The sequence below is a fragment of the Triticum aestivum genome, chromosome 3B, assembly GCF_018294505.1.
Source record: "Triticum aestivum cultivar Chinese Spring chromosome 3B, IWGSC CS RefSeq v2.1, whole genome shotgun sequence".
NCBI lineage: Eukaryota > Viridiplantae > Streptophyta > Magnoliopsida > Poales > Poaceae > Triticum > Triticum aestivum.
The window spans coordinates 388,124,702-388,147,750 of record NC_057801.1 but is presented as its reverse complement, the minus strand read 5'-3'; positions in this window follow the sequence as shown (position 1 = coordinate 388,147,750).

Below are 23,049 nucleotides of genomic sequence, written 5' to 3'. Positions count from 1 at the left end.
TCACTACGACCGAGATTCAACAAAAATAGACCACTCATCAAGGGTGCATGACCAAAAAAGATATTACTCATATAAATAGAACAACCATTATTCTCTGATTTAAATGAATAACCGTCTCACATCAAACAAGATCCAGATATAATGTTCATGCTCAACGCTGTACCAAATTACTATTATTCAGGTCTAAAACTAATCCCGAAGGTAGATGTAGAGGTAGCATGCCAACGGTGATCACATCGACCTTGGAACCATTTCCAACGCGCATCATCACCTCGTCCTTAGCCATTAATCCGTAGCCCTTGTTTCGAGTTGCAAATATGAGCAACAAAACCAGTATCAAATACCCAGGCGCTACTACGAGCATTAGTAAGGTACACATCAATAACATGTATATCAAATATTCCTTTTACTTTGCCATCCTTCTTATCCGCCAAATACTTGGGGCAGTTCTGCTTCCAGTGACCAGTCCCTTTGCAGTAGAAGCACTCAGTTTCAGGCTTAGGTACAGACTTGGGTTTCTTCCTAGGAGTAGCAACTTGCTTGCTATTCTTCTTGAAGTTCCCCTTCTTCCGTTTGCCCTTTTTCTTGAAACTAGTGGTCTTGTTAACCATCAACACTTGATGCTCCTTCTTGATTTCCACCTCCACGGCCTTTAGCATTGCGAAGAGCTCGGGAATTGTCTTTTCCATCCCTTGCATATTATAGTTCATCACGAAGCCTCTATAGCTTGGTGGAAGTGATTGAAGAACTCTGTCAATGACACTATCATCAGGAAGATTAACTCCTAGCTGAGTAAGTGGTTATGTAACCCAGACATTCTGAGTATGTGTTAACTGACAGAACTATTCTCCTCCATCTTGCAGCTATAGAACTTGTTGGAGACTTCATATCTCTCAACTCGGGCATTTGCTTGAAATATTAACTTCAACTCTTGGAACATCTCATATGCTCCATGACATTCAAAACGTCTTTGAAGTCCCGATTCTAAGCTGTAAAGCATGGCACACTGAACTATCGAGTAGTCATCAGATCGATCTTGCCAGACGTTCATAACATCAGCATTTGCTCCTGCAGCAGGCCTTGCACCTAGCGGTGCTTCAAGGACGTAATTCTTCTGTGCAGCAATGAGGATAATCCTCAAGTTATGGACCCAGTCCGTGTAGTTGCTACCATTATCTTTCAACTTATCTTTCTCTAGGAACGCATTAAAATTCAATGGGATGGTAGCACGGGCCATTGATCTACAAAAACATAGATATGCAAAAAACTACCAGGACTAAGTTCATGATAAATTGAAGTTCAATTAATCATATTACTAAAGAACTCCCACTTAGATATGCATCCCTCTAGTCATCTAAATGATCACGTGATCCAAATCAACTAAATCATGTCCGATCATCACGTGAGATGGAGTAGTTTTCAATGGTGAACATCTCTATGTTGATCATAACTACTATATGATTCATGTTCGACCTTTTGGTCTCAGTGTTACGAGGCCATATCTGCATATGCTAGGCTCATCAAGTTTAAGTCGAGTATTTTGCACATGCAAAACTGGCTTGCACCCGTTGTATGTGAACGTAGAGCTTATGACACCCGATCATCACGTGGTGTCTTGGCACGACGAACTGTAGCAACGGTGCATACTCAGGGAGAACACTTATACCTTGAAATTTAGTGAGGAATCATCTTATAATGCTACCGTCGTACTAAGCAAAATAAGATGCATAAAAGATAAACATCACATGCAATCAAAATATGTGACATGATATGGCCATCATCATCTTGTGCCTTTGATCTCCATCTCCAAAGCACCGTCATGATCTCCATTGTCACCGGCTTCACACCTTGATCTCAATCGTAGCATCATTGTCATCTCGCCAACTATTGCTACTACGACTATTGCTACCGCTTAGTGATAAGGTAAAGCAATTACATGGCGATTGCATTTCAAACAATAAAGAGACAACCATAAGGCTCCTGCTAGTTGACGATAACTTTTACAAAACATGATCATCTCATACAATAACTTATATGTAGCACCCAAGATGCAGTTCTATCCCAATCACGTGATGAATTAATGATCAGGGCACAACCACATTTCGAGCACATAGCAAGGTGGATATCATTACAACATACCATGTACTTAATAGATGAGAATACAAGATAATGGCTTACACTCGCCACAAATTACAACATTCATACAGCAATACATCAATACATAGCATTCATCAAGCAGAAGAGCAGGATCCGACTACGGATGAAATCAAATGAAAAAGAAGAACGACATCCGCCCTGCTAGCCCAGGCTCCTGACCTGGAACCTATATCCCTTGATCAAAGAAGAAGCAGAAGAAGAACTCCAAACAAGCAACCATCGCACTCGCGTCAGAGCATCGCATTACCTGTACCTGCAACTATTGTTGTAGTAATATGTGAGCCACGAGGACTCAGCAATCCCATTAACATGGGTATCAAGACTAGCAAAGCTTAATGGGTATGGAATGGATAAGTGGTGAGGTTGCAGCAGCACTAAACAATGTACGGTGGCTAAATTACAAGTACAAGAATAAGATGAGAAGCTACGCAATCAGTCACAAACTAGTAATGATCACTAAGTGATCCTGAACTACTTACGTTCAAGCATTACCCCACCGCGTTCTCTTCTCGAAGTCACCCGAAAAGAGACCATCACGGTTACACACGCGGTTGGTGTATTTTAATTCGAATATGGTGTCAAGTTCTCTACAACAGGATATTAAAAACTCACATCTGCCACATAACCGCGGGCACGACTCTTGAAAGTTGAAACCCTGCAGGGGTGTCCCAACTTAGCCCATTATAAGCTCGCGATCCGCGGAGACAATCCTCCATCACGGGACATCTGATCAGACTCGGGATCCCGGTGCACAAGGCATTTCGACAATGGTAAAACAAAACCAGCAAGACCTCCCGGTGTGCCGACAAATCCCGATAGGAGCCGCACGTATCTTGTTCTCAGGGCACAACGGATGAGGCAAGCTACGAGTAAAACCAACCCTCGAGTTTCCCCGAGGTGGCCCCGCAGGCTGCTCGGTTCGGACCAACACTCAGAGGAGCACTGTCCCGGGGCGGGGGGGGGGGGTTGATTAAAATAGTAGGGGTCCGGAGAAAATCCCCTATTTAAGTTTTAGTTGTTATTAGGCAAATGGTGAAACCAATGTTGGGCCTTGCTGGAAGAGTTTTATTCAAAGAGAACTGTCAAGAGGGTCTCATAAACCCTCACAGTGTTAGGGACGCAAAATTAAGGAACATAACACCGGTATGACGGAAACTAGGACGACAAGAGTGGAACAAAACACTAGGCATAAGGCCGAGCCTTCCACCCTTTACCAAGTATATAGATGCATTAATTAAATTAGAGATATTGTGATATCCCAAAATATCCATGATATCCATGTTCCAACATGGAATAACCCGCAACTGCACCTGCAACTAGCAACACTATAAGAAGGGCCGAGCAAAGCGGTAACATAGCCAAACAACGGTTTGCTAGGAAGGGTGAAAAAGGTTATAGGCTGACATGGCAATTTGGGAGGCTTCATAAACAAGTGGTAGGTAGAGCGACATAGCGATAGCATCGAGACAACTAGCATCACAGTGATAGTAGTGAGATCCAGGGTAATGGTCATCTTGCCTAAAATCCCGCTAGGAAGAAGATTGAGTCCATGAAGAATACGAACCAAGCGTAGTCGAACGAATCCTCACGATCGCAACAAAACAGGAACTATCGAGAAGAAGCATAGCCGGAAAGAAGCAAATAACAAGGTAAACAAGCATCACATAAACATGGCATGATGCGCAACCAAGTATGATGCATGTCCGGTTTAAATAATGCATGGCATGGAAAAGTGCAACAAACACCACATCAAATTATTTAGTTTACTCTCGGTTAAGATACTCAACAATTATTAAATGTTAATTAATATGGCAAGAGGTGAAGCATAATAAAACTACCTAGCTAGGCAATTTAAAAGAGGTCGGAAATAACAAACAACAATTCCAGAAAATCCCCATGTCATTTAGCAATTTTAAAGCAAACAACAATTTTAAACATTTTAAATTTTGTTATCATGATGCGGATGACATATGCAAGTTTTATGCAATTTTTATGAAAATGTTGACATAAGCATGTTATGAAGCATTTGGTCACCATGGAGGAACAAAACGGGTGCCACGGCAACATTCCGATGATCCGGCAACTCGTTGAGATACTGCTACGTCTTGAGCTTGCGTTGGTTTTTCTTAAAGAGGAAAGGGTGATGCAGCAATAGTAGCGTAAGTATTTCCCTCAGTTTTTGAGAACCAAGGTATCAATCCAGTAGGAGTCTCCTCAAAAGTCCACACACCTACACAAACAAACAAAGAACTCGCAACAACCACAATAAAGGGGTTGTCAATCCCTTCACGGCCACTTGCGAAAGTGAGATCTGATAGAGATAGTATGATAAGATAAATATATTTTTGGTATTTTATAATATAGATGCGAAAAGTTAAGATGCAAATAAAAGTAGATTGAAAGCTTATATGATAAAAGATAGCCCCGGGGGCCATAGGTTTCACTAGTGGCTTCTCTCAAGATAGCATAAGTATAACGGTGGGTGAATAAATTACTGTCGAGCAATTGATAGAAAAGCGAATAATTATGAGATTATCTAGGCATGATCATGTATATAGGCATCACATCTGCAACAAGTAGACCGACTCCTGGCTGCATCTACTACTATTACTCCACACATCGACCGCTATCCAGCATGCATCTAGAGTATTAAGTTCATAAGAACAGAGTAACGCATTAAGAAAGATGACATGATGTAGAGGGATAAACTCAAGCAATATGATATAAACCCCATCTTTTTATCCTCTATGGCAATAATACAATACGTGCCTTGCAACCCCTGCTATCACTGGGTAAGGACACCGCAAGATTGAACCCAAAGCTAAGCACTTCTCCCATGGCAAAAAAGATCAATCTAGTAGGCCAAACCAAACTGATAATCCTAAGAGACTTGCAAAGATAACTCAACCATACATAAAATAATTTAGAGGAGATTCAAATATTTCTCATAGATAAACTTGATCATAAACCCACAATTCATCGGATCTCGACAAACACACCACAAAAAGAGTTACATCAAATAGATCTCCACAAGAGAGGGGGAGAACATGGTATTGAGATCCAAAAAGAGAGAAGAAGCCATCTAGCTAATAACTATGGACCCGAAGGTCTGTGGTAAACTACTCACAACTCATCGGAGGGGCTATGGTGTTGATGTAGAAGCCCTCCATGGTCGATTCCCCCTCCGGCGGAGCACTGGCGAAGGCTCCAAGATGGGATCTCGCGGATACAGAAGGTTACGGCGGTGGAAATTGTTTTTTGTTAGCTCCCTGGATGTTTTCGGGGTACGTGCGTATATATAGGATGAAGAAGTACGTCGGTGGCCGCCCGAGGGGCCCACGAGATAGGGAGCGCGCCCTCCTATCTCCTGGCCGCCTCAATCGCTTCTTGACTTGCACTCCAAGTCCTCTGGATCATGTTCATTCCCAAAATCACGCTCCCGAAGGTTTCATTCCGTTTGGACTCCGTTTGATATTCCTTTTCTTCGAAATACTAAAATAGGCAAAAAAACAGCAACACGGGCTGGGCCTCCGGTTAGTAGGTTAGTCCCAAAAATGATATAAATATGTAAAATAAAGCCCATAAACATCCAAAAGGGGTAATATAATAGCATGGAACAATAAAAAAATTATGGATATGTTGGATACGTATCAAGCATCCCCAAGCTTAATTCCTGCTCGTCCTCGAGTAGGTAGATGATAAAAATAGAATTTTTGATGCGGAATGCTACCTAGCATAATTCTCAATGTAATTTTATTTATTGTGGCATGAATGTTCAGATCCAAATGATTCAAAATAAAAGTTCAGAATGATAAAAGAAATAGTAATACTTCAAGCATACTAATAAAAGTAATCATGTCTTCTCAAAATAACATGGCTAAAGAAAGTTCATCCCTACAAAATCATATAGTTAGGCTATGCTTCATTTTCGTCACACAAAAATGTTCCCAAATTCTACACCGTCGATGACAAGCCAAGCAATTGTTTCGTACTTAAATAATCTCAAACCTTTTCAACTTTCACGCAATACATGAGCGTGAGCCATGGATATAGCACTATGGGTGGAATAGAATATGATGATGGGGATTGTGTGGAGAAGACAAAAAAAGGAGAAATTCTCACATTGACGAGGATAATCAACGGGCTATGGAGATGCCCATCAATTGATGTCAACATGAGGAGTAGGGATTGCCATGCAACGGATGCACTAGAGCTATAAATGAATGAAAGCTCAACAAAAGAAAACTAGTGGGTGTGCAACCAACTTGCTTGCTCATGAAGACCTAGGGGAATTTGAGGAAGCCCATCATAGGAATATACAAGCCAAGTTCTAGAATGAAAACTTCCCACTAGTATATTAAAGTGACAACATATGAGACTCTCTACATGTAAAACATGGTGCTACTTTGAAGCACAAGTGTGTAAAAAGAGATAGTAACATTGCCCCTTTTTATTTTTTTTATTTTTTTATTTTTTTATTTTTATTTTTTTCTTTGGCCTTTCTTTTTTTTCTTTTGGCCTTTCTTTTTTTCTCTTTTTTTCTTTTTGGGGACAATGCTCTAATAATGATGACCATCACACTTTTATTGATTACAACATATGAATTACAACTCGAAACTAGAACAAGATATGACTCTATATGAATGCCTCTGGCGGTGTACCGGGATGGTGCAATGAATCAAGAGTGACATGTATGAAAAATTATGCATGGTGGCTTTGCCACAAATACGATGTCAACTACATGATCATGCAATGGCAATATGACAAAAGTAATGTATGTCATGATGATAAACGGAACGGTGGAAAGTTGCATGGCAATATATATCGGAATGGCTATGGAAATGCCATAATAGGTAGGTATGGTGGCTGTTTTGAGGAATATATAAGGAGGTTTATGTGTGATAGAGCGTATCGTATCACGGGGTTTGGATGCACCGGCGAAGTTTGCACCAACTCTCAAGGTGAGAAAGGGCAATGCACGGTACCGAAGAGGCTAGCAATGATGGAAAGGTAAAAGTGCGTATAATCCATGGACTCAACATTAGTCATAAGAACTCATATAGTTATTGCAAAAATTTAGAAGTCATCAAAAAACAAGCACTACACGCATGCTCCTAGAGGGATAGATTGGTAGGAAAAGACCATCGCTCGTCCCCGACCGCCACTCATAAGGATGCACAATCCAAGTACACTTTATGTTTCAAATTTGTTACACAACTTTAACCATACGTGCATGCTATGGGACTTGCTAACTTCAACACAAGCATTCTTTAAATTCATAATCACCCAACTAGCATGACTTTAATATCACTACCTCCATATCTCAAAACAATTATCAAGTATAAAATTGATCATAGCATCCAATTCACTTCCTATGATAGTTTTTATTATACCCAACTTCGATGCCTACCATTCTAGGACCAATTTTATAACCATAGCAAATACCATGCTGTTCTAAAAGACTCTCAAAATAATATAAGTGAAGCATGAGAGACTAGCAATTTCTACAAAATTAAGCCACCGCCGTGCTCTAAAAGATATAAGTGAAGCACTAGAGCAAAAACTATCTAGCTCAAAAGATATAAGTGAAGCACATACAGTATTGTAATAAATTTCAATCAAGTAGGCTTCTCCCAAAAGGTGTTTACAGCAAGGATGATTGTGGAAAACTAAAAAGCAAAGAATAATATCATACACGACGGTCCAAGCAAAACACATATCATGTGGCGAATAAAAATATAGCTCCAAGTAAAGTTACCAATGAACGAAGATGAAAGAGGTGATGCCTTCCCGGGGCATCCCCAAGCTTAGGATTTTGGCTACTCTTGAATATCTTGGGGTGCCATGGGAATCCCCAAGCTTAGGATTTTGCCACTCCTTATTCCATAGTCCATCAAATCTTTACCCAAAACTTGAAAACTTCACAACACAAAACTCAACAGGAAATCTCATAAGCTCCGTTAGTGAAAGAAAAAAACCACCACCCTGCCGTTCGCACGCTGGCAGTTTGCTCCTACTCGTGCCCGCACGTCCTTTAATACTACGGCGGTTCACTCCTAGTCGTCCCGTCCATTCACATTACGGCAGTTCCACTAATCCTAACCCTCCTCCCAAATACATGGCGTCCCAAATCTCCACAATCGGCAGTGAGTACAAGGTTAGAATCATCACTGGTGATGACTTCGACATCATCTACACCCGTTCTTCCGCGATGGTGAAAGGGTGCCTTTCTCGCTTCAGACGCATGTTCGAAGACTCAGATGATGAGTGGGTCGCTAGGCTAGATGTTGAGTACACCACAGTCCTGGGACGAGAGAAGGATCTAAAGGACAAAGAGAGGAAGAAGCCTGCCGTGATCCAGGTTTGCGTGCATGACTTATGCTTGGTCTACCACATATGCCATGCCGACGTTGAGTGCCAGGATTTTAAGGACTTCCTCGAGAGCAACCTAGTCAAATTCGTTACTATAGACTTTGGTAACGACAAAGAAGTCCTGGGTCGGATAGGCCTCATTGTAGGCAACACCTTCGACCTCCAGAAGAATCGGCTGGTGTCCTCTCATCAGCCTTCAATGCTGACCCTGGCAGGAGCCACGGTTCATCCTTCATACAGTAAACTGGAGAAACCTCCATACACGCTTCATCGTCATGCATGGCAGCGGAATGTACTAGATATAAACCACATCCACTATGCTGCAATGGATGGCTACCTTTGCTTCAATATCTACAAGGGTTGAATGAAGAGCAACAACCAAGTGTGCGGTTCAAGCAAAGAAGTATCGGCCAAGAGGAAGAGGGACAAGGACGAAGTAGAGGACGTGGATGAGGACTCCGAGTAAGGTGGCAGTGTCGTTGCTCATGGTGGTTCTAATGCAGTGTCTACTGGAATAGTTGCAAAGTTTAATTTCAGGTGTGCTTAATTTAATTTGAGGGGTGTGTTGTGCTGAGCCCCCAGCAGAACTGTGTTATGTTTCTTCTCGTTACTTTAACTCTTCAGTACGTACATACTAGTATTTCTTACATTTCATCTTTTAGTTGGTATAGTACTACCACTCCTTTCTTCACATTACATATGTACAATATATATGGCCAACATCATATAGCCAGCAGTTTAGTTGTCAAAGAATTTCAGGGTGCTTAGTTTTGTCAAAGAATTACAGGATGCTTAGTTTTATTTGAGGGATGGGTTGTGCTGGACACCATTATTTTGACTAGCCTTTTTAATAGTACTATATGCATAATTTGGCGACGAGCGCTCTCTATATGTACCACCTTTTTTTAATTTCAAGTTTTGCTCCATGGCGCAATCCATCGATACTACTGCTATACAAAAGTATACATTTTTTAAAAGGCTAGAGGGCGGGGCAGTCTAGCTTGGTCGGTTTCACGAGAGGCAAGGGCCTTTGTGACTTGACGGCTCATTACTGCTGGAAGGCAGGGCCTTATGATTTGACTGCTCGTATAAATGCGCTGATGACCTGAGGAGGAGCAAAGAACCGTGCGGTATACTCAAGTTTTCCACTGGAGTAGTACTGCGACGGAGGAGCATGAAACATGGCAGTCTAGTGCCATATGGCGATAAAAAATGATCTAATTTGCTAGTCATCTCATTGTTAGCATTGTTCTATTCATTCCCTCAAAAAAAGCATTGTTCTATTCATGCCTCGCAGAGAACGTGACACGTGCGGCGAAACACCCGAAGCAAAAGATGAAACACAGGAGCAAAAGAAGAAGGAAGATTATCACCCCAAATGATCTAATTCGCCGCAGAGTCGTAACTGCTTCTTCATCGCCTCCACGACCTCCATCTCGTTGCGTGTCTCCTCCACCATCTTCTTCATTCTATCCATGACGCGGGATTTCTCGACGCGAGCCTTCATCATCTGTTCCACGGCCGCATTACGTACCTTGACAGCAGCCGGGTGCTAGATGCAGAGCTTCGCCAACTCCTCCTTCTGTTTCATGACGAGGGCCTGCAGCATCTTCATGGAGGAACTACTATTCTCATGCAGCTTCTTCCAGCCGGCATTCTTCTCCTTCAACAGGTCGATCTCGTGGCAGAGCTTTGCCTTGTCCTCCTAAAGTCGCAGGATTTTGCCGGTTGCCTTCTTCTCTGAGGCAATGCTCTTCTTCAGCAGCATCACCAAGCCGGCGGTCAACTCCCCCTGCTTATTGAGCTCAGCGGGCATGTCGTCGAGCTCTCCTTCAGCAACTCCATCAAGCCTTGGATGAACTCCTTCTGCTTATTGAGGTGCTTATTGAGCTGATCGGGCATGCCGTCGAGGGATAACGACTCCATCTCCACCGGCTCGGCATGTTCGCCTCCGCGGCTAGGGCGCTCCTGGGAGCCATCGCCTGCCCGTGAGAGATCTTTCGAGGTCTCTGCGTGGCGGCGAGCCCTCTTTTTTTTCCGGAGCCTTGGTTGCCGCTCCCTTGTTACGAGTAGTTCTCGACCTAGAGCTCTTCTCACCGGCCATGGCAACGACGGACGAAGAAGAAGCACTTATGAGGAGCAAAGGTAGAGTAATTTTCGGTTAGGTAGTTCCCCTTTTTATAACCTAAGTACTAGCACTAGTACTAATACCTGCATAGTGGGAACACGTTCAGGTTTGGTACGTACTAGTAGGTGTGAGCAGGCTTTCGAATGTGATGGGAACAAGGTAAAGATTAATTGATGGTTTTGGTTTCAAGGCCCAAAACTGCTCCTGATGAGTTTAGCGGAACATAAATTTCAAGCACTACACTGCTGAAATGCGTAAATATTATGTTACGGTCAAAAATTGGCACAAAATACGAAGGAGACCAATGGAAGTACTACTAGCAACCCACGATTTAACTACTCTCATGCGCGCAGTGGAGTAATAATGTATTTCTTCCGCCCTCACGTCCACTCAATTTGCATGCGCTGTATTAATTGACCATCAATGAAGTGAACGACTTTACACGCGTCAAATTATCCCACGGGGTGGATCTTGGTACAAAATTGCGTCCGCCAGTGTACCCGGGTGTGTGTGCGAGGGAATGAGTGCGTGCATGGCATGCGTGCACATCTTTGCTTCGTGCATGTACCGCCAGTATGGCTCAGGGAGGACGAGTACATTCTTCTGGAACCAGCAGCATGTCACTGTGATCAATCCACCCAAGGAGGTCGCGACAACACCTCCACATGTCCACGTGGCTTCATGAACTGTAAGAGAGACGCTGTGTAGCGTGCCATTGGTATTATAATTTACGTGTTTTGCACATACTCGAAGTACTAGTAAGGTACACGTGCATTGCACGCATCAGATTTTGCAACCAAATTATGAATAAATACCACACTATAGCATGTAAGCTCTGAGTCATATATGCCTGATGTAGCCCTTCGTTTAATTCTTATAGTTCATCTCATTCAAAATCAATTAGTTTTTATAAAAAATCTAAGAACGCAGGAATAGGAAAAACATGGGATTATAGTGGAATGTCGTCTTGAATCCTACAGGATTGTACGAGTGTTTGATTGTGCATAGAAAAAACGTAGAATTCTTTCAAAGAGGTTTGAGTGGATGGGATGCTTCCTATGAAATCTAGTGCAAATGAATCATATGGAAAAATTCCTATGGTTTACAATCCTACGAATCAGACAACCAAGATAGGAAAAATTCCTAATGATTAGAATCCTCCAAAATTCCTTTGAGAATCCTTTGAGTCAAAGAAGACCTTAATCTATTTTATGATTCATGGAATTGTGCATTGTAAAGCATAAAGTAAAAACAAATAATGGCAATCCAACTAGAAAAAAAGTTTGGGCAGTTATGATACGAAAGATTCTAGAACAAAAGAGAACCACTGTTGTTTTGAGGTTTGTGCATTATGCTTAAGTTCAACCATGGAGTCTGCTAGATTGTACATGTGGCAAAATCCGGTTGGGGGGGGGCTAGAATATGGTGCGAGGGGCCGAGTGGAGGGAGACTATGAAGGAATGCACAAGTGCGAGATAGATATTTAGAGAGAGGGGGCGAGAACGTGCGCTGTTGCACGCACTGGCGGAGCCATGAAAAATAAATGAGCTAGGGGGCCAAGCATTGCTAATCCTTTACGAGGAGGGTCAATTCATGAACTTAAACCATTTTTAGCAGCAATTGTCTAATGATCACATTCATATTAGCCTCGATATATAGTGATGTTAGGGGGGGGGGGCAGGGCCCATACTGCCCCCTGTCTTTGCCATTGTGCACGTGTCTGAGAGATGAAGCGGAAGGCATGGATGATGAGAGGGGGACGTTGGATATATAATTAATGTGGGTGTATTAGCTATATATGTTAATCCTATATAGAGAGGTATAGATTGATCGATGTGGACGTGGGAAAGAGGGTGAGACCTCACTGGATATATCGATTGATCGGTTTTTGTGGAAAACTATGAAAGACCTAGCTATATACACACATACATAGAGGAACATTGATCGTTGCGCATGCACGCGTGAGAGATAAAGAATGCCCGATATGATGGAGAGCGGGATGTGTGTCGGTGTGTGCCTTCATGGGAGACCGACCTGAAGAAAAAGATTGCATGTGTGCGATGGATAATGCCGACTGGTAGTGTGTGTGCATGCATGCACGAGAGAAAGTTAGTGGTACAATTATAAAGAGAAGACGACTGTGTGGGTGTAAAAGACTAGGTGAGGTCATAATCAATGTAAAGTTGAATTCAAATATTTGAATAAGAGATCCTAATGTTTGAAACCCATGCATGCATGAATATAACGGAGATCTGCGTGGTGTGGTTTGGAAACGAGCATGTTGTAATGTATACACATTGAACAAGGTCAGACTGATTTGAATTTGAGATACCAATGGCAGACATCATTTGGCCACGTCGCATCCGTGCATGGACACACTATTCTAATTGGAGATGATGGGCGGCTTTCGTGTCACATATCTATATCTATACCCCTATATATATTATATTTTTTATATTGTGTGCGGGTAACTTTAACTTTGAAAGATGGTCGTTGGATGAGGCGAATCCGATGGTCCAAAGATGGCAAATTTCAGCACTACTGCCGTTGGATATCATCTAGATTCTACCAGATTTCACCACATGTATAATCTAGAAGACTCCATGGTTGAACTTAAGCATAATGCACAAACATCAAAACACAAGCACTTCTTATTTGTTCTAGAATCTTTCGTATCAGAATTGCCCAAATGTTTTTCTATATGATTTGCCATTATTTGTTTTTACTCTATGTCTTACAACGCACAATTCCATGAATCTTAAAATAGATTAGCTTTCTTATAAAAACTAGATGATTTTGAATGAAATGAACTATAAGAATTAAACGAACATCTACATGATGCATATATGACTCAAAGCTTACATGCTATAATGTGGTATTTATTCATAATTTGGTTGCCAAATCTCATGTGTGCAATGCACGTGTACCTTACTCTAGTCTAAATGGTGTTTGTGTGTGTGTGTTGTGCGTGTTGAGGTGCAAATTGTCTTTTTTTTGGGTACACGTTAAGCTTGTTCTTCTGAAATTTCAAGACACGCCTTGTTATGCCGAACATTCAAGCTAGCGTCTCTGTCTATCGTGCTGCGAAACTCCCGCCTCTTCAACCCGCGCCTTGTTAGCCCGAAATATTTAAGATATATCTTTGTCTCGTCGTGCTCCGATAACTCCCTCCATCTCAACCCGCGCCTTGCTATTCCGAAATTACAACGTGCGCAAAAACTCCCACCTCTTGTGAAATCCCGACACGTGAAATGCCCGTGGTACCCCTGAACCGAAAGAAGCGCCTCAAATCGGTGGGGGTACTTTCGTAACTTACCCCACATTTCAGACAAGCGCGTCCCTAAGACATGGTTCCCCACTGCCATCCCATCCGCCCACCCATTCGTACACCGAGGCTGTGAAAACCCATGACGAAACCCCACACCCTACTCCGTCCGCCACCCAGCCGGAGCCTTTTCCCCGACGACGTCGTCCACAGCAACACCTTGACGTCCCTCATCCACCATACCGGATGAGGATCCATCGTCGATCTCGTCGTCCCGCCAGTTCAGCCACCCCGTCCTCCACCTCCAAGGAGCTGCCGTGACGTTCCCCTCGTCTTTCGCACCACCTCCATTCCCACACCGCCGTATTCACCTGCACCACCGGAAGAGCATCATCATCGCCGTTTCCTCGGATGCAGATGCGGCCTAATCGGTGCCACCAAAGAGGTTGTACACTAATCGCCACATTTTCTTCTTGATTCGATCTCACGATGCTGCCGGCGCTCGGTCCCGAGCTGACATGGCGTGGCTCCATCCACGGCGGCATCGCCGGCCACTTCCTCCATGGCGTTGCTCCCTCGGCGGCGACATCCACATCAGTAGGAGCTGCTGCTGCTTTAGCTCTCGCTCGCGCTGCTGCTCTGCTCTTGCTCTTGGTCCCCTGCCTGGTCTGCTCTTGCTATTGCTCTTGCTCGTGCTGCTGCTCTTGCTCTTGCTCTTGCTTACGATGCTGCTCCGATTTAGCTACACTTCAGTCGACTAAATCGACTTTTGGGTCAGTCGATTTTCAGGGGGTGGAGGGGCTCGCCGGGGTGAAGGAAGAACCAGCCGCAGCAGGGAGGGGGGCTCGTCGGAGAGGTACCCCACTATCTATCTTAGGGTTCAGGGTGGGGGCGGTGGTTGCCGGCGGTGGTGGGGCGTTGGTGGGGCGGTGGCGTGGGGATCGCTAGAGAAAAAGCTCGGCACGGGGGGGCTTAGAGGGATGGCCGGGGCGGCGGTGGACCAGCGGTGGGGAGTGCTTTGGGGGTGGGCGGGGCGGCGCACCGCCGGCCGCAGGCGGCGGGGGGCTGCTGTTTGGCCGGTGGTGGCTGGCGACTCAGAGGGGTGGAGGTTGAAGATGAACCGCATGCCCTTGATTTCGTATCCAACGGCTACAAAATCGACTGACCAGAGATGAAAAATCGACCGACGTGTAGCCTCACCTTGCTAGTGCGTTCAGTTTCGACAGCAAAATTCAGTTTCGACAGCAAAATTCAGTTTCGACAGCAAACTTCAGTTTCGACAGTTAAGTTCAGTTTCGACACTTAAGTTCAGTTTCAACAGTTAAATTCAGTTTTGACAGTTAAGTTCAGAGATGAGCGGCTGATGTATTTTACATCTAGCACTTTGTGGTTATGTATTTTATGTCATGTATTGGAGATGTTATTAGAATTCCACTCAGGTTAATTTTGTTCGTTGTCTCTCTTGTCCTGCTTCAGCCTCAACGTCGTACAACTCACCGGAGCTGCTCCAACGATGAAACCCTCCATCACAGCGGAGCAGTACCTCGGGCTCCATCTCCAGACGCCTAAGATCTTCTTCCCCTCCTCCGACAGCCAAGTCAGCCGGAGCATCCTCACCGGCCAACCCCATCACGTTGAGATCGACATGGCTTCGCCAAAGAGGTTGTACACTTGTTGCATCTCTTTTTTACTCTACATGTTATATATATTGTCCACTTAGCACTCGTAGTAACAGGAAATATCATTATTTTATCCTACTATATGACAAGCAGTGAGGTACCAGGGACCTTAGCTATCCGTGATGGACTCTCTTGAATGCCATCATTATTTATCTCTGTGCGTTGGAGCTGTGCATTTGTCAACGGGCCTGGGAGTTGAGCTAGTATGGCAGTGGCCTGGGTCCAAAGTAATAGAAGTTGCACAAAAACATTTTTTTAGTGTAGGATTTTCCGTGCTCAAGCCTGCCTACTAGAATCGCCAGTGCTTGAAAGGAAAAGTGAATGAAAAACATAGAAATTGGACAGTTTCCTATGGTACTACTTTTCATGAATTTGGTGCAAAGGAATGGAGCAAAGGAAAAATATAGGATTTGTTCCTTTAGTGTCTCCTTGAAAGAAAAACCGTAGGAATTCTAATTTCCACTTCTCCTCCTTTTCATATTCCTATTCATCAAGCACAAGACTAAGAGATAGTAGCATAATAGCATTATAACCGTACATTTTCTTGTGGTTTGACTTAATCTCATTATGCTTTTTTGCATCCTGTGATCTTCCAATTGTTGTGAATCAAACACCCAGATTGGCAGAAATCCTGTGTTTTTAAATTCTCTGTTTTGCACGTGCATTCCTATCCTATTCCTGTCTATTTCCTATCCCTGCATTGTTAGAATCCTCAAATTCAAACAAGCCCTTACTCAATTACTTCTGTTACAGATATGTGTCAAAGAAAACCTTGTGTGGTTTGTCCTGCTCCTGCGGCGCTGTGTTCCACCCCAGCTCAGCTGCTCTAACGACGGAAGGGTTCACCACAGCAGGGATCCGCTCTCCAGACTGTCTTTCGCCACCTCAGATCTTCTTCCCCGCCGCCGGCAGCCACGACAACTGCATTACCATCATCAACTGAGCAGATGACCTTGAGGACTACACGGGTCCGTAAGAGAGGTCCCACTCTTTCGTGTCTGCTTACGTTATGCGTCGCTTAATATGATGACATGCTACATTATCGTCATGTTCACCTATTAGACTCCGAGTTAGGTCCAAACGAATGCTGAAACTTGAGTTTTTAAATGGTTGTGGGGTACATATTGGGGCAGCAATTAGTACTATCTGTCTACTATCTGGTTAATCTCCGGTGTCTACTATGAGTTTCATGTTGGGTGCAAACAAACATTAAAGGAGCCATTATCTGTATTTTTTAACTAAAGCTAATATCTGCCTGCTATCATTGGTTTTGGGTCTATCCATAGTTTGCTACCATCACTCTGGATTTGTGCATGCACTCCTTACATAATCTCACTATGTTTTATTCCTATGCATGCCAGTTATTGTACACAATGGAACTGATCATGTAGAGCAAAAGAGACGAGCCTTGCGTGCCAATAAAATTTCATGCAGACGTCGTTCCATGGTGGGCGCAAAGGCAGCCCCCCTCCACCCATTTCGGATCATAATCAAGAGGAAGATAACTGTTCTGAGGGGGATTCAGAAGGAGAAGACCACTCCTATTTACCCCATGAGGTCTTCGCTCTAACTTGGCATGCTGATATTGGTAATATCATGCATATGGTGCCTTGCATTGCTTACTGTATACATTAAAGATGTCATCTGCTTAGTTTAGACATGCTTTGTGTCAATGCCATCTGTTTAGTTTGTTTATCGTATATGTGAATCATGCAATGCCATCTTATCTAGCCAGGCATCATATATGTGAATTTTGCAATGCCTCCCTGGCTAGCCAGTCTTCTTATATGTCAATTATATCATGCCATCATTTTTTATTATGTGTTAAATTTGTCAACAATTTTAGTACATTCAATTACTCTTCCTGTGCATCAGCCATTCGGCACGGTCATGGAAAAATCTGGAGTGGAAACAAGGTCTTCAGAGCAGACAATGCTATCTGACGAAGCGCATGTTTTGCTGGTTACTAATAGCTCCTCAGAGGAGGATTCAGAGACAGATGACCAGTCATATTTCCCCCACGAGGTGCATGCCCTAACTTGGCAGGGTTATGTTGCTCATATCATGCGTATGGTATCTTGCATTGCTATGTCATTTGCTTAGATTAGACATGCTTTGTGTGAATGCCAACTGTTTAGTGTCTAATTACCATATATGTGAATTATGCAATGTCATCTTGTTACAAGACATTATATATGTGAATTATGCAATGTTATCTTGTTGCAAGGCATTATGTATGTGAATTATGTAATGCCATATTGTTTAGGCAAGCATCATATATGTGAATTATATCATGCCGTCCTTTTTTTGTATTTCTCATTGCTTTTGTCGACAATGTTTGTATATTCAACTGCTCTTCCTGTGCATCAGCCATTTGAATTGGTGATGGAGAAATCTGGAGTGAAAACAAGGTCTTCAGAGCAGACAATGCTACCTGCTGAAGCAGATATCTTGCTGGTTACAGATAGCTCTTCAGAGGAGGATTCAGAGGCAGATGACCAGTCCTATTATCCCCCTGAGGTGTATGCTCAAACTTGGCATGGTTATATTACTCATATAATGCATAAGTTATATTGCAATGCTTAGTTTTTACATCATATACACAATATTGAATGCCATCTCCTTAGTTGACACATCATATATGTGATTGCCCTCTGCTCACTTCCTTAGTATATAAATCATATATTTGAATTATGTCATGCCATGATGTTTACATAGACATCATGTATCTGAATTATGGCATGCCAACCCATTTTCTAAAGACATAATATAGTTATATCATCTCATCCTATTTACATAGTCATCATATTTTAAATTATGTCATTCTATCCGTGAATTATATCATGCCATCATGTTTCCATCGATGGCATGTTTGTGATTAATGGCATGCCAACCACTTTGATAGACACATCGTATAGTTATATCATGTCATCCTGTTTACATAGTCATCATATTTTGAAGTATGTCATTCTATCCTGCTTAGTTAGCCATCATACATGTGAAATTGTGTCATGCTATCCTGTTTAATTAGCCAACATATATGTGAAATTATGTCTTGTTATTCTGTTTGCTTAGACAACATAAATGTGAATTATCTCATGCCTTGTTTTCTTCCCTACTATCCATTGCACCTGTCTATCTTACAATGTCTGTGCATTCAATTACTTTTTTTGTTTATCAGCCATTTCAATTGGAGGGAGTGATGGCAGTATCTTTGGGAGCAAAAACACGGTCTTCAGAAAAGATCGTGCTACCTGTCGATGCAGATAGAACCACGGTTGTACTTGCCCAAGAACCAGCCACACCACACATAACCCACACTCATGCAGATTGTACCCTACCCAGTTGGACAGAGAACCAGATACTCCCCTTCTAACCCCAGCCCCAACAGATAGACACCCAGTTCTCGTTGACACAACACTGTCTCCACCATAGAGCACCCAAACATGAGCAGTTAGTAAGGCAACTGCAGTGCCCAAATCACGAGGACCACCACTCCGAACCCAAAGTCAACGGTTAAAGCAGAAGAAGAATCGTTCTCAGGTCAGGTTCCGTAGCTATGGTTCACACTACTTTGCTCTTGCATCACTGTATTTACCGACACCAACTAATTTCAAATTTGAAGGATGCAATTGAAACTCCAATGGTGCAACAGGTATGTTGTAAACCTGTTTCTTGTGACACTCCAAAATTTTTACTTTGGTTTTCAGCAAAAACTTTGTGGTTTTTGAAAAGAGGCCATTTAAATTTTTTTCAGAAAACCTTCCTCTTAAGAAACTTTCTTTTCTTTGACAAGGTTTTTATTCTGGCTTCAAACTTTGGTGTTTGCCCTTTTGAAACTTCTTCTCTGTTGGTTCTCTCTCAAAATTATTTTTGGGAGTTTAGTCTTTTTCTTTTAAAAAAAAGAAACTCCATGAAATTTGGGATTTTCATATCTTGGAACCACCATGACTTGGCATTCTTGCCCATGTGGTAAAACCCCTCCAAAACCCCCCTACAACTTGTGATCAACCTAAATTCTCTGTCCCAACTAATCCAAACTGGTTTTGGATTTTTATTCCAATTATTTTTCCCTCAAATCAATTCTGAAAATTATTTGGGGCCTGAGAGATTTTCAAAGCAAGTGCCCTATTGCATTTGAGTTTTGACCTCAAACCAATTCTCCTGGATTGTCCTTTGAACCCACAACCCAGAACCATCTTGATCCACTCCTCCTCTTTTCAAATTTTTCAAAATTCAGTCTCTGCAAGTTTGGACCAGATTTGCCAAATTTGGTGAAATTCATATCTACACTCCTCCAAAAATTCCACCAAAATTCAGGCAGCCTACTTGAGCAAGGAGAAGCCACTCCACCAAAAATCAGCTCAAGGAAAAATCACCAGAGGCCAATTTCATTCGGTCGAACACCTTGTGGGCACTGTTACTGTTCAATGTTCAGAAATTCAGTTCAGTGTCATCTTCAGTTTCGACAGTTTCAGTCACGCGGCCACAGTGCACTTGGCACGTTGCTCGCGGCCTCGCTTGCTTGTCCGAAGCTTCACACGCGCGCTTGGCGCGACCCTGGCGTCGGTGGCGCCCTGGCCCGCCTGCGCCAGCGTGTCTTGCGGCGGCCGGCTCCCCGTAACGGCCGACAGGGAGGAGAACGGCGGCGCAACGCCGTTCGGCACCGCCCAAATCTTCTGGTGGCTCCGCGTGGCCTTCTCCGTGCCAGCGCACGCATGCGGCACCGTCGCCGTGGCGCAGCACGCACGGAGCGCGCTCTCTGCCGCCGACGGGCCCGCACCACCCCGTTCCGTCGAGCTCGCTCTAAACGCCCAAACCCCGGCCAACTTAGCACAAAAATGGACCCTCTGAACCTCCGTAATGACGCTCGACCCCCTAACCACCCCGACCGAGCACTACGCCACCGTAATCGCTCGCCGGAAATCTCCGTTCACGGCAACCGCCTCGGACCGCCTATATAAAGGGGTCCCGAGCTTACTCTCGTGCACGCAGCACCCCCACTACTCACCAACACCCCGCCAGGCCACTGGGAGGACCTCGAGGAGGTCTCCTTCCCCGGCTCCGGCCACCCCGATCCGCCTCGGCCTCCAGCTCGATTCACTTCGGTGAGGCCACCTCCGGCGCCCAAACCTCGTCCGTAGCCCTCTCTTGCACCCAGTAATCTAACCCCCACCTCAATTTAATCTTTGCAGCCCTCTCCGACGAGCCCCTCGACCACCCGAGCCGCCGTCCGCCGGAGCAGAGCTCGCCGTCGATGTGGTGCTCGCCAACCGACTCCACCACCATCAACTGACGCGGAAGGGTACCCCGAGCACGGAGGTACTCTCCGATCTCTCTGCCTCGCCGTGGATCGCCGCCGGCGACCACCGCGGCTCTCGGGCGCCGGCGAACTCTGCCGCCCCGTTTGAACATTTGAACCTGACGGGTGGGACCCCACCGTCAGCCTCTCTGCTCTCTCCTTCGAACCGTTTTCTGGAAGCGCCTTCGGGCAGAATGCGTTTTCTCTTCGGGCTGGCGTATTCGCTACCGAAGCGTTTTCTGTTTTTATAAACTAGCCCCTGGAAATCTTCTGTTTCATTACAGATAAGTCCCTGGACAAAAACCCTTATAACTTTTAATCAGAAAAGTATTTTTGATTGATTCTTTTTCTGTTCTCTTTAAAATTTTGTCTAGTTTTTTATCAGATTTATTTGAAAAATATTTGGTTTACCTTCTGTGCTCTCCTTGGTATTTACGTTAGCGCATATATCTTCTTTAAACGTAGATACCGAAGGAGGTGACGGAGCCGCGAACTTCACCGAGCTAGGCTCCGACTACTCTGAACCAGGCAAGCATGTTTGAACTTTTGATATGATGAGTGTCTTGGCATGTTTTGCATTTAGTTAGTTTCATGGCATGCCGGTGAGTATACCGATGAACGTTATTTTATGTGATAATGAGGTAAGTGAGTTCGATGATCCATACGTGGATGAAGGTGAATATGAATGGCCATGCGTTGGCATGAGGATGGGTACGACGGCAGTGTTGTAGCATGCCAGTCTTACGCCAGACTATGTGACTTCAGTGTCAAACCATATCGGTCCAGTACCTATCATTTCCTTCCTTGTACTACCACATGTTTTCCGCAAGGAATATGGTTTAGTAAGTTCCAAACCGCTTTCATGGTACACACCAAAGAGGAGAGGCCGTGATGATGGTTCCATGGCCCTGGATTAAAGCCAGTCATCCGGTCAGGGGGCATGGGTGTTTCCGGTTGGGACCGAGAGGGGGGCACCCCTTAGAGCGCGCGTATATAAATTTAATCCCATGCTATTCGAGATTGTGATCTCCCCGTCTCAAAAGTTTTTCTTGGACGATGACTAGGGTGATTCCTAGCATCGAGAGGTAGGATCGGTGTGTACCGGTTAGCTGTGTTTTCTTCTGAAATACCGTAAACGGAACTAGTCCTTCGTGACTACGGAAATCCGTTGACTGTGGGAAAAATTTTGTACAAACTCTGCAGAGTCATATATTCCTCCAAATCATCTCTTCCATGTCAAGTTTCGATTCCTTCTTATCCTAATCAATTGTCAGCTTTGATGACAGAGACTCCGGTGAATCGCATGAGTGCTAAGTCCGGTTAAATGATCACTCCGGTGGATGGACTAACCCGTTTGTTTTCATGAATTGAATATTTATTATGAGTATTATTTACTTGTGAATAAAAGCCCTTTATGTGATGTCGCTCAGACGTCCGACTGTGGCATTTTTTTTAAAGCCCTTTCCGCGATCTCGCTCAGACGTCCGACTGTGGCATTTCTTTTAAAGCCCTTTATGTGATGTCGCTCAGACGTCCTACTGTGGCATTTCTTTTAAAGCCCTTTATGTGATGTCGCTCAGACGTCCGACTATGGCATTTCTTTTAAAGCCCTTTCTGCGATGTCGCTCAGACGTCCGACCGTGGCATTTCTTTTAAAAAAGCCCTTTATGTGGTGTCGCTAAGATGCCCGACTGTGGCATCATTTTCCTTATTTTTATTTGTTCACCTTTCGAGGCGTCGCTTCAGACACCCGATCGGTCCTTATTTATGTTCTGTGGAATTTCAGGCGGACTACCGCCGTTTTCCCTTTTTACTTACCCGTTATGCCAGTTTTATTTATTGTGCATTAAGGAATTAATCATGTTGCATCCATGCATGCATTTGTTATACCTTACGTCCGAACTGTCTTGCGAGTACTTTCAAAGTACTCACTGGCTTGTTGATTTGGCCAGATGCTGACGAAGGCGATCTCATGGATGAAGAGTTCGATAGCGAGCCCGACACTTAGAGGAGTCCCAGTCAGTCTTGTGCGACCCTGGATTTGGCCACTGTTTTATATCCGCTTCCGCTACCAAATAAATTCATCGAGCCTCTCCTCGACGCTCGATGACATGACAGACATAGAGTCTTGTATTTCTCTCCCCGC